Raw genomic sequence first — 13635 nt, 5'->3', positions numbered from 1 at the left:
ATGCTTGACGAGGCCACCGGTTGATTGGACTAAATAACCTTTGGGATTGACTGGCATATCACCGTCTGATATTGAAGGTCAAAGAAATATGACGATTATCCTAACGACAACTTGAGACTTATTGATAGGACTTTGACTAAACCTGATATAGTTGGAGCCAAAGACTATTAGGGGTGTCTATTTGATCAGATTTAGGTTCGCGGTCGTTTGAGGCCAAGGTCACTGGAGATGACTTCATGAAAGCCGGATGATGTATGGGAATATTTATTATATATCAGGGAACACTAACTATAGCTTTTCAATCAAGAATGAATTTATATTTCTATTTATGTCACATGTCAGGCCATTTCAATCTAATTAAAATCGTATATTTTACTCTGGTTCGATAACACTCAGACATAATGCCTTCACTAAACTCAGTTTTTTTGTTTGTATGTTTTTTTTTAAGTCGCACTCAGCAATATTCCAGCTGTATGACGGCGGTCTGTAAATAATCAAGTCTGGACCAGACACTCCAGTGATTGGCATCATGAGCATCTATACACGCAATGATACGATGACATGCATCAAACAAGGCAGCGAGCCTGACCACCCGATCCCGTTAGTCGACTGTGACCGCAAGCATCGCCATGATGCATTCCATCCTATCCCAATTGTGTGGATCGATCCTCATGATGTCAGTCAGTGGATTGTCTGGTCCAGACTCGATTATTTACAGACCGCCGTCATATAGCTTGACTATTGCTGAGTGCGGCGTTAAACAACAAACAAACAAACAACCATTCAGGTCGAGGAAGCAGAAGGACCCTCTCCAACCCACGAGATTTAAGAAATGAGCAGATTTCGTCAGAAATTGTTATGATGTTTGTTTGTTGTTTAACGCTGCATTCAGCAATAGTCTAGCTGTATGACGGCGGTCTGTAAATACTGGCGTCGGCTTAGGTCGTTTCTCGTAATAACAATCACTGGTTTGTCTGGTCAACTCTCGGTTATGCACGGTCCATATAGCTGGTATATTGCGTCATTAAGCAAAAAGACACCTTAAACAAATTTGCATTTTCATCAAGTTTTTGGGGGGTTGTGATAGTTGTATCTTACCATGTACTTTACAGACAAATTTGCTATCTATGATGATATAGATATTGAGGTGTCATTTAACTTGGATTCTGTTGATCGGAAACGGTATGCAAAATGAACTGAAAGAACGCACATAATTACATACTCACCGACAAAGGAAACGTACCATATACGCTGAAAGGCAAAAAAAACCATCATGTGGATGTATCATATAAATATCTTTATTTTCAAATGCTTATATATGTAAGTAAAGACATCGGAGAAGGTCAGTGTTTGGCCCCCATGAAATTAACAGTCTGGGGAATGTTTTTCGAATTGTGAATTTGGGGACGCACCAGAAGACATCACAGCTGGGGGGTTCAAAATCAGTACCTGGTGTGGCCATCTCCTGTACATGGACTGGACTAGCCTGTTGATGAAGGCCATTGGGATATGGGCCCATTTCCGCAGGAACGCGACACGCAGTTCTGCTGCAGTTGTCGGCCTTGGGCGTACGTCGTTGAATCGGCGTTGAATCTTATCTCACAAGTGTTCAGTAGGATTCAAATCCGGACTGAGGGCAGGCCAAGGCATGATTTGGATGTTGTGCTGCTGGAGGAAGTCCCTGGTGACTCTGGCAGTGTGGGGACGGGCGTTGTCTTGCTGAAAGGTGTAGTTTTGATGACAGGCTAAAAAAAGGCACGATATGGGGTCTGAGGACTTGGTCAATGTAGCAGAGAGCTGTGATGCCATTACCCCTGCCTGGACCAATATTCTGAAAGACCACAGGTCCCACTCTCTGGTTCAGTCCGATTCCACCCCAAACCATGATGCTTGGGCCGCCCCACGCGTCTCGTTCCATAACACAAGCATCAGCATAACGTTCGTTATTAACTTCCAGGTGTTAATTGGTCACTGCTGGTTTAATAGTCTGTCAGAGTATTGTTTTAGCTATCTATTGTGTGCAGTCTTAGCTGACCCATGACTATCCGGGGTAGAATAGGTCAGACACGATGTCAATCACTGGATTGTCTGGTCCAGATTCGATTATCAACCGACCGCCGTCATATAGTTGGAATTGTGCTGAGTGCGGCGTTAAACAACAAACAAAACAAACAGGAGTACATATCCGTGACATACATGGACGACGGTAAGAAAGCAACACATGAGTTCTCTGCGAGCACGTATTTGATGAAAACAATTCTAATGTATGACTTGCAGTTGCTCCGCACGAGAAGCTCGCACCAGAGCTAGAGACTGCAACGCGTGTCCCGGACTCCTCGTGCAAAGCTGATTGACGTCAGCCGCGTGGGATGCATTGACATTTGAAATCAACACCGAAGTACTTTCGTCTGCTCAAGTCGAGTGCCTGTCGTGATGGCTAGCCGTCCTCAGTAATATTTGATCATAACAGACTTTGGATTTTGTTTCTGTATCGGAAACATGCTGTGTATTATATTCAAGAGGAAGTCCAATTTCAACACGAACGTGTTTAGCGTGGCCGTTGTTTGAACAAATATTTTTTTTAAGAGAAAAATGTAATTTTCCAGGTTTCGGATGAAGTCGTTTTTATTCTTAAAAGAAGGATGCGGAAAGCTGTCGTGTTTCATTCAGATGGGCACAGATGGATCCTGGTTTGTGCTTCGATCTGCTGGTTAAATCCCACATGTGGCCCATGTGCGATATTTGGTCTGTCAGTGTTCCTGTGTTTGAGGGTTCCACGTTCCAAGGGGGCGGTCGGGTAGCCTAGTGGTTAATGCGTTCGCTCGTCACGCCGAAGACCTGGGTTCGATTCCCGACATGGGTACAATATGTGAAGCCCATTTCTGGTGTCCCCCGCCGTGATATTGCTGGAATATTGCTAAAAGCGGCGTAAAACCATACTCACTCACTCACTCACTCCAAATTCCAAACTTAAGGGGGCGGTGGGGTAGTCTAGTGGTTAAAGCGTTCGCTTGTCACGTCGAAGACCCGGTGACCCTCGCCGTGATATTGCTGGAATATTGCCCAAAGCGGCGTAAAACCAGGTTATCAGAAGTGTATATCTTATCAATTAAGAATCTATTTAATCCTATAAACTACCGATGCGTTTAACTGTAACTTACTCTTGATATCTAGCTCTTTTATCTCAGCACCCGTGAAGATGCGGGTTAGAATAGGTCTTCCGTAAAAGGAGACTATGCTTGTCGTAAGAGGCGACTAACGGGATCGGGTGGTCAGGCTCGCTGAATTGGTTGATGCATGTCATGTCACTGTGCCTGTTCCGAAGATGCTTCTGACACCACGTCAAACGTGCCGCTCTATGAATCGGAATACGGAGTTTGCCTCTCGAAACCTTTTCCTAATGGTCTGGGCCCCGTTCCTCAAAGCGATCTTAGCGCGGCGATAATCGTAAGCCTATGTTAAAGTATGGGACTTGCGATCATCTTGGATCGCTTTGAGGAACGGGGCCCTGGTCACTAACGTTAGCAGCGTTCGAAAGCTGTAGGGCGGTCGGGTAGCGTAGTGGTTAAAACGTTCGCTCGTCACGCCGAATACTCGGGTTCGATTACCGACTGGGGGCACGGGTGGCCAAGTCGTCTAAGGCGCCGCGATTCGCTGTGCAGAGTTGCGTCCCTTGGGTACGCCAGAAACCTATGATTGTGGGTTCGAATCCCTGTTCGCCCCGATTATGTTTCTAGGTTTGTCAGCACCATACCCGTGCTCGGGGGTTTCACCGAAGTGGTAAACGTCTGAGACCTGCATCACTTCGGGCTTTCCCCCCACATTAAGCTGACACGCCGTGATATAACTGGAATACTGTCGATTCCCGACATGGGTACAATGTGTGAAGCCCATTTCTGGAGTTCCCAGCCGTGATATTGCTGGAATACATTTGTATTACTAAAAGCGGCGTAAGACAATACTCACTCACTCGCTCACTCACTCACTCGTTAGCTGTATTCTGGGAGCATTAGCAGTAATGGTGCTTTGGCATAATGCGGTCAGGCGATGAGTCGATTGTGTATTTGACGTCGACGCATTAAGATGTCGTGCCACTTCACACAAACTGATGCCTTCCCCTAGCAACACGTTAACCTCGGCTCAATCAAACAGCTGTTCCCTATCAATTTTGAATTTGTGTTAATGCTTTTTAAAACATGTCGGTAAGCTCAATTCGTTAAATCAGAATCCCTCGGGTTAATGGGTTTTATGCGCCTTACGTAGGCGAGTGGTGTAAAACCTAACGCGGGACGCATAGAACCCCATGTACCCAGAGTCATCCTGTAACAACTGAAACTAACCCGCGCATATTCAAGTTTATAGGAAATGACTGCATGAATTTCAAAAAGCTTCCGTCCAGCACGTGAACGATGCTTCTGTGGTCCAATTGGCCGTCTGCCCCAACGGAAGTCATTTCAGGACGTCGTTTATTCCAGAGTGAGTGAGTGAGTGAGTGAGTTGGGTTTAACGCCACTTTTAACAGTATTACAGTTATATCGCGGTGTCTAGCTTAATATTTGGAGTACAGCTCGAAGTGATGCAGGTCTCAGACGTGTACCACTTCGGTGAAACCCCCGAGCACGGGTATGGTGCTGAACCATAATCGGGGCGAACCGGGATTCGAACCCACAATCATAAGTTTCTGACGTGTCCAAGGGACGCAACTCTGCACAGCGAATCGCGGCGCCATAGACGACTAGGCCACCCATATCAAACTACATGTACTAAACTTTGAGTGAGTGAGTGAGTTGGGTTTAACGCCGCTTTGAATTCCAGTTAAATCACGGCGTGTCAGCTTAATGTTGGAGGAGGTTGAAGTGATGCTGGTCTTTCAGGGGGCTGACAAATGTAGAAACATTTTCGGGGCGAACAGGGATTCGAACCCACAATCTTAGGTTACTGGCGTACCGAAGGGACGCAACTCTGCATAGCGAAATGAGGCATTTAAGAGTGAGTGAGTATGGTTTTACGCCGCTTTTAGCAATATTCCAGCAATATCACGGCGGGGACACCAGAAATGGGCTTCACGCATTGTACCAATGTCGGGTATCGAACCTGGGTCTTCGGCGTGACGAGCGACCGCTTTAACCACTAGGCTACCCGACCCCCCCTGAGGCAATTAAGACTACTGGGCCTCCCGTGTCCCTACAAAGCTTTGAATTCATTCCGTGTTCAACGCTGTGTTGGACCTTCTAATGAAAAAGAGGCAGTACGTTTCGTGTGACTGAAGTACTCTCGTATAATTTGCTATTTACTGTCTCGAATTAACTAGGTTGGGTGGTGGGCGGAAATGGGATTAAACGTAGCGTTCAAGATTATTGCACACTGACTTATCACGATTTAATAGTGCTACCACACTAAACACCGTGCCGCAGATTAACATGAATACCCAACTTAGACACAGCATGCCGACTCCGAGCTCACCAGTCCTTGTTTTACTCCCTTACATCTGTGCGCCAGGGTAACAACAAGTACCATCCTTTAACGTCTTTTGGTATGACGTTGTCTTGGATCGAAACCCGACCTTCCGCTCTCCGAATTCAGCGGGACCAAGTAACATGTCAAGGATCCCAGACCCGTGGAGATCCGGGGTAGAGAAGGTCTTCAGCAACCCTTGCTTGCCGTGAGACCCGTGAAGATCCGGGGTAGAAAAGGTCTTCAGCAACCCATGCTTGCCGTAAAAGGCGACTATGCTTGTCGTAAAAGGCGACTAACGGGATCGGGTGGTCAGACTCGCTGACTTGGTTGATGCATGTCATCGATCCCAATTGCGTGGATCGATGCTCATGATAATAATCACTGGATTGTCTGGTCCAGGCTCGATTATTTACAGACCGCCTTCTTATAGCTGGAATATTGCTGAGTGCGGCGTTAAACAACAAACCAACCAAAGCAATCAAGGATCCCATGCGTGTGGATGCTCTTAGGACCGCGACGTTAAATTTTAACTGACTCACTCACTCGTATGGCTGATGGGGACAGTTCGGTTGTGTGATGATTAAGTCATGTGGAGCGTTGCTCATAGCATCACCCACCTGTTTACTAGCCCCTGCTCATACTGTCACTCAGTATCTTGCTGCGCACAGACTTTATCATTTACCAGTCGTCGTGATGCAGCTGGAATATTGCTGACTGCTTCGTTGAACAAATATCAGTAATAGTAATTGTGACTGATTGAAGTTCAAACAAGCTCGATCATCTCCGTGGTCAGTGTTAGAGCGTCCGCCCGGAGAGCGGAAGGTCCCGGGTTCGATCCCTTGCCGCGTCATACAAAAAGACGTTAAAAGATGGCACTTATTGTTACCCTGCCTGGCGCTCGATATTCATCGCCTAAAACAAGGACTGGTCGGCTCGGAATCAGTATAATGTATCGGAGTGGGGTCTTCATGTTAAACTGTGGCATTGTAAGTCAGTGGGGTAGCACAAATCGGCATTAGTATAGTCCGGACTAGTACAAGCAGCCACACACCCTCACGTAGCTGGAATATTGCTGAGTGCGGTGTTACAACATACAAACAAACAAAACACACGCGTGCATGCATATAATCTTGTACGCGACGATAAACCCCATTTTGCCCTCACCTCAAACGAGCTCATTCGCACGCGTTGCAATGTAAGGGAGGTAACTCTACACATATTGGAAGGACAGTAAAATATTAATGTCTGTTCTGTCCATGTTCACAGGCTGAAGGAGAGGTGGCGTCATTAAACTCGCGACTGAGTGCTCGCTATGCAAATATCAGAGGACACCCCATTTACCACAGGTTAGAACAGGCCTTCAGCAGCCAATGCTTGTCGTAAGAAGCGACTAACGGGATCTGGCGGTCAGGCTCGCTGATTTGGTTGATTAAGTCACAGTATCCCAAATGCGTGACTGATGATGTCAATCACTGGATTGTCTGGCCCAGACTAGATTACTTCCAGACCGCCGTCATATAGCCAGAATACTGCTGTGTGAGTCCGACGATTAAGTGACTCACTTACATAATTATGAGATCATGAAAGTCCGAATGTGTTTTCTAACCTCGATCAGGTTCTCACGCACACGGAACGAAATCGTCGACTGTCTCTCGTTATGACCGTAGTTCGTTATAATCATATATACAACAAATGGTCGGGACTAAAAAATAAGTTCGTTATATCGGTCAGTTCGTTATAATTGTGTTCGTTATAACCGTAGTTTACTGTAAAATACAAAATAATGATATTCCTTCTTGTCGTTTTTGTACTATATATATATATATATATATATATATATATATATTTCTGTAAAATTGATATATATATATATACATACTATATATATATATATATATATATATATATATATATATATATATATATATATATATATATATATATATATGATGCAACAATTTCAACAACAAATTAGAAAGCAATTTCATTAAAAATGTTCGATGTATTACAGTAAACTACTGTTATAACAAACACGCTTATTACGAACTGACGGTCATAACGAATTTATTTTTCGGTCCCGGCCATTTGCTGTAAATATGCTTATAACAAACTACAATTGGCTGTCCCTTTGAGTTCGTTTTAACCGTAGTTTACTGTATATTAATATTTTATTTTTGAGCAAATAGTCTTAAAACAACATGGTGATGTTCAAATATCAATCATCATATTTATAACAAAAATAATTTCTCTGTTCGTAAACAGACAAACGGAAGAGACTGTGGCGTGAACACAGTGATGCACGCTGAATCTCTACTGAGGGTACAGTGTCATGTCTGAAATGTTTCAACAGTAACTTCACTTAAATATTTCCAATGATGAATGAGTGAGTGAGTATGGTTTTACGCCGCTTTTAGCAATATTCCAGCAATATCACGGCGGGGGACACCAGAAATGGGCTTCACACATTGTACCCATGTCGGGAATCGAACCCTGGTCTTCGGCGTGACGAGTGAACGCTTTAACCACTAGGCTACCCGACCGCCCCTCCAATGATGAAAGCAATATGAAGTCTTTCATAGGCATCTAGATGCACTTTTTATTGATAAACACTTTTATTCTTTGTCACAAAGTTTCAGAGCTTCTTCTTGCCCCTTCGCGGGTACAGAGTGCATAGTGTTATATACACAGACATGATGACGATATGTTGACACAAGGTAGGAGGGGGAGGGAATGACATGTGGCATTAGTAATTATTACACTTTAGTCATGAATTTTACACCTAAAGCATTAATGGACATTTTATGGTAATCGTTTATGAAATAAATTTGACTATTCTTTCACTTTCGATATTTGTTGATACAGGTCACCTTTGTCAGGACCATTTATGCTACATAATAGAACATGTTCTTGTGCAAATTACCAAGGAAACTGTTTTGTCCCTTTTAAGGAATCAAAATGGAGAGGCATTCAGTGGCCATCACTGGCGTCACAGGACAGAAGTCACTGGAGCACGCTACATTTACACAACTTTAATGAAATGTTCGTGTTAAATCAGAAGGTGGGTATTGCCAGAAAGAAACAGATTTAGATATATTTGATTGTGTCACTTTGGTAAGCGTCTTTATTCATAGTGAACACATCCTAACAGCCTCAATGAGTTGCTGATGCTATGTATGGTAACCTGAAGTGTTTATATCTATAATGTCTTACAAACTTCACAAGACAAAACTACATTGTACATGAGCAGACTGAAACAAAAGTCAACATGAGAGGATTTCACATAAATCAGGTATAACCACCAACAAACATATAGCCCCAGTGTAGTGGAGAAAATGTCTATTTTATGCAGCTCAATTCGAATTGCGTGCATGTATTGATGATACGAGAAACAAAAAAAGCAGAGACATCAGCTGTTACACAAAATGAATCAAAAGCCGCTCATAGATTCACAATGAAGAGAATTTATTTGGTTAAACATATTTTTATTTCAAAAGAAATCTGGATCGGTAAACAAGCAAAACTTGGTTATGTAAATACCTCTCCTGGTAACAACTTTACAACAGCTGGTTATATATCAGATTATATGTAAAATAGTGCTAAACATAAACATACTAAATGCACAAATGAAATATATGAAGCCAATACAAGTGGTGTCTGTGAAATAAGATATAGCAGTTATCCACATGCATAAAATTAAGCTACTCGAATCTTTTGCTTTTGACAATGAAATCGTGAACTGATTTAAGAATAGTCATGTTTGTAGAACTGCTAACTAAACTACTGCCATGTAATATCGTTTTTAAATCATACCCATGTGTGTAGAAATACATAGTGTTTCTGATATAATCGTATTTTTGACAAGTATAGAAAAAGAGAATCTATTCATCTATGGGACACTAAAAGTACTCACGGAAATGAAAAAAAACTGTTTTTCTCAATTTAAAAATCGACACAAAGTGTTACGTAGCTGAAAATACGAAATAACAAAACAACTCGAAAAGTACTAGTCTGGATTTGCTAGTTTGATCTCAGTGAACAATACAAAATGTACTTTACAGGAGGTAATTTGTCGGCACTTTCAACATTCAAAAATCCCGACATGGATACAGTGTGTGAAGCCCATTTCTGGTGTCCCCCGCCGTGATATTGCTGGAATATTGCTAAAAGCGGCGTAAAACCAAACTCACTCACTCACTCAACATTCAAAAATAAAACTAAGTCCAAATTGACATAGCAGAAGCAGACTATAGGCATTATGCACCTGTTCTCACCTGTCGTCAAGGTGTCATAGGTCACCTTGATCTACTTACACCTGGTTATGCCCTGTTTCACAATAGTCTGTTTTATTCACATTTTTACACACTTTTACGTGTAAAAAGGCATAAAAACATTTGATAGGCTGTATTTGTGCCACGGCCCAATTAGTACTAATTTAGTTGTTTGAATATTTACATATTTTGTATATTAACTGCATTTATTTAAGATCTGAGGTCGAAATAACAGGTATTTTTTCATTTCCGTGAGTACTTTTTTAGGAGAGAACGTAACGGAATACACTGCATACATATCGTTTGTCTCTATGTGAGCAAGTGGCCTACAAAACACAAACTACCAAGTGTAAATCAATATTTCTTGATAATACAAAAAACTCATTAGGAGCATGGTACAACCTTGACAAATAAATGTTAATCTTACATTTTCAAATTTTTCAGAGTGTCGTGCCCTGATGACGCGGCCTTCTCATGATGTCTGCTACACAAGGTATAGAATGGGAACTGATGTCTGAGGAAATATGCAGAAACGACAAGTATCACTTTAGATAGATCTGAAAATGACTCTTAGAATTAGTAAATATTATAAAACGTATCTCGCCTAAATATCAAATGTGACAAAACAATTGTTGAGATCCATTTCAAATTCTAACGACCAACATAGCTGAGACGCCCAACGCTAACACCGTATTCGTGCGTGCGTAATTCCCGTGCACCCTTTCGAGTTGAGTTGACTGGTTCAACTATGTCATATGGCCCTGTGACGCAGGGGTAGCATTATGCAGATGGCTGTTACAATGAATGCTCGTTCCACCCGTGACGAACAGGTCTGAAATATAGTGATAGCTAAATAGACAGATTTTTTATTCATGGACCGATTGTCTTTAAATGTAATATCCAGTTATGTATGACTGTATAATAATCGCATACCAGCTTTGACTGAAGTAGGTCCGATAGTTTTTCAGAAATTGTAGTAAACGTCAGTACCTTAAATTACCTTCCAGATTATACACGTTGAGCAAACCATCCCCTATCTTACAATGTCATGATTGTATACTCCTATGTATTTTACTGCTGAATATCAGATTTTTTCTCTGTAATGTTTAAACATGCATACAACATATATCTTACTTTTAGTAAACTCTCGCAAAAAGTATAACACAAACATCCTAAGACTTTACAAGCACTATACGAATCTTTACGAATTAATACAATATATCCCCTTCCATGGCCAGAAGTGGCATAACATTTTTAAGAAATATTAGAGAATAATTTGATTTCCTTTAATTCTTGATTTACTATATTATTACATATACCACTGTGTCCAGAAGTGGCCAAGATTGCTATTTTCAAGAGAAAAGTTTCAATGATATTTACACATAGCACATCCTCTATATCTCCGGGGATCGCATGTCAGTGAGCGTCGGTAATGCATACTGAAATGCTAGCGCTGGAGGTATAGAAAAGACATATCACCACCGCGTGCATTTTTGACAAGTTTTCCAGAATATCTTGTAACACCTTTATAATTAAACAAAAAACTGTTCCCATATGCTACTATGTATTGTACATTGTTCACATCATGTAAACTGGACGGCAAAAGAAAGTACAGGTCGAGTTCCACGATCGATAAAAAAGATAACAAGAAGAGGTTTTGTTGTGGGTAATATAATCTAGTGAGGGGTAATAAATGATTAATCAACCACAGTTTGAATGAAATTGTGCAATAACAGGTAATGTAAGCTGCATGTCGAGTTTTACTTCTGACGCACCTTTTCCTGAGATCGGAAATGTTAAGGTTGTGCGATAATTGCGCTCACGCGGCACAGGATCTACCTCTGGCTATAAAATTACGTAGAGATGGACATTATTGAATTTCCTATCCGGTGGTCTAAATTGAACTGCAAATATTAAACCGGTTTTAGGAAAAGGCACTGCTAAATGTTGTCCGAGAATTTATTCTGCGTTGAAAAACAGGAAATGTCTCAGGTTTTTATCGTACACCGATCAAAGTACTGTGCGATGTTTTTATTTAGCAGCTTTACGGAAACTGGGAGAACAAAATACTGCCTTATATCTGAACGACATAACTAGATATCAAATGGAGTTATATGCGTTTGTGTAACGACATACATTCAATGCGAAAAATAGCCTGTCGTAAACTCCGCTGTGCTTAGCACTAGTTTATTGTAGCTCAGGTCACTTGCTGTGAAATAGCTGTGGGTAAAGACAATATATTTTCGTGGTGTTTTGTTAACGAGGGACCAAACTATTCAAACACAAATATCGAGATAAAAGCTGTATGACTGTATTGGCGTCGCATTACCGGCATACGTGAAACGTGATTTTGTAAACACTATCAAATATGGCGGAATGTTCACTTCGTGTTTGTGTATTCTACTAAACATTCTAAACGATTCTTCGACCGTTTGGAATGATCATTTGCGATTTGATAAGACAGATGCTCGTGATCACTAATATGCTATTTTTGAAATTCATTTCTCCGAGTAAATATCCGAAATTAAGATATCAAAACATGCTGTAAATAACGTTGAGTGGTGATTTAGTAATGTGTAAAAAATGGCGCCATTTACGATGTACCTAATTTTCAGATGTCATTTTCAGCACTTTTGCTTGGCCTAAAATGCCAGTGGATGATATCACAGAACAGGGAATTTCCCACCTTATTCAAAACTGTGAAGTGTATTTGTGTGGGTGATGTATTTTGAATTTTATTAGACTTCAAAGTGAGGGTTGAAGGGAGGGACATAGATCTATGTGTCCCTCCGGCATCCCGGGGGTTGATGACAGTAGCGGGTGACCACGCCTAGGTGAACACTACCAAGCTGACTGTCGTTCATTTCAGGATTGAAGTTGTAGTTGTTGACGTTCATCAGCTGATGAAGACAGTGCCTCACGTGAGCAAATTCCACGAAGCTAATTTTGCTTTTATGGCCAAAAATATTCGTGTTGCGTTTCTTTTTTTGAAGAGTATAATATCTTTTTTTGCGATGTAGGGTTAGTCGAAAAAAATAATTCTGACAAAACATTATTTTGACAGCTGACAGTTAATTTAATTTGTCTGTAAAATATAAAACTCAAGACAAACTTTAAAATCGATGTGCAATAACTAGGCTCATTGACTAACTTGTCATATACTTGATGAGACCGTGAAGATCCGGGGTAGAACAGGTCTTCAGCAGCCCATGCTTGCCGTAAAAGGTGACTATGCTTACGGGACTGGGTGGTCAGGCTCGCTGACTTGGTTGATATATTATACCAAATGCGGAGATCGATACTCATGATGTCATTCACTGGGTTGTCTGGCACAAACTCGATTATTTACAGGCCGCTGTCATATACATGTAGTTGTAAAATAGCTCAGTGTGGCGTTAAACAACAAACAAGCAAACAAACATTTGATGACCTCTTCTAAACTGACGGCCAAAAGAAACGTTACCAACGATATTTCCTGGATAAAATATGACCAACACAATTCGAAGCAGCAATAGCAATTGTATTGTAGAAATACATCATTCAGAACAGTTAAATGTGAATTTACTAATTCAACAACAAAGTCCTTGACCTCCAACAGGGACATTTCTTGACAAGGGGTCATGCGTCCAGTATTGGTTACAACTTTAAGGTGACGACGGCCCAAACCGTTCAATACCGGATATGACCTCCATGAGCGGCAATGCATCTTCGAATGCGGCGTCGAACTGAGTAGACAAGTGTCCTCACATCGACTGCAGGTATCCGATTCCATTCCTCACGGAGGGCAACGATCAACGCTTGTCTCGTGAAGAGAGGATGTTGACGTTTCCGAAGACGACGCTCCAGCTGGTCCCAGAGATGTTCTATGGGGGACAGATGTGGTGATCGAGCTGGCCACGGCAGGACAGCC

Source organism: Haliotis cracherodii, unplaced genomic scaffold (genome assembly GCF_022045235.1).
Source record: "Haliotis cracherodii isolate W230 unplaced genomic scaffold, xgHalCrac1.p SCAF_25, whole genome shotgun sequence".
Classification (NCBI taxonomy): Eukaryota; Metazoa; Mollusca; class Gastropoda; order Lepetellida; family Haliotidae; genus Haliotis; species Haliotis cracherodii.
The sequence above is the reverse complement of the archived record's forward strand: the minus strand, read 5'-3'. Positions refer to the sequence as shown.